This window comes from Colobus angolensis, unplaced genomic scaffold (genome assembly GCF_000951035.1).
Source record: "Colobus angolensis palliatus isolate OR3802 unplaced genomic scaffold, Cang.pa_1.0 Scaffold462, whole genome shotgun sequence".
Classification (NCBI taxonomy): domain Eukaryota; kingdom Metazoa; phylum Chordata; class Mammalia; order Primates; family Cercopithecidae; genus Colobus; species Colobus angolensis.
This window is the reverse complement of record NW_012118066.1, coordinates 676,767-677,218: the sequence shown is the minus strand read 5'-3', so window position 1 is coordinate 677,218 and position 452 is coordinate 676,767.

Here is a 452-nt window from a genome sequence, read left to right as displayed (position 1 = left end):
ATTAATTTCTACAGATTTGTAAATTTTTTAGTTTCCTTCTATTAAGAGTTCCCAACCTCATCCCACTGTGGTTGGAGAAGATACTTTGTATGATACGTATCTTTCTAAATCAAATGAGGCTTAATTTATGGTCTGTCCTGGAGAATGTCCTAGGTACACATGAAGGGAATGTGAATTCTGTTGTTGTTGGGTGGAATGCTCTTTATATATTTGTTAGAGCTAGCTGGTTGTTTAGGTCCTCTGTTTTTCACTCCTGTCTGATTCTTCTGTCCACTGCTGAGAGTCAGGTATGGACGCATTTAACTGTTATTGTAGAACCATCCATTTCTCCCTTCAGTTCTGTCCATTTTTGCCTCCTGTGTTTTGATGGTCTATTATTAGGTGCAAAAGTGTTTATAAATGTTATATCCTCTTGCTCTATTGACCTTTTATTAGTATATAATATCCTTTTA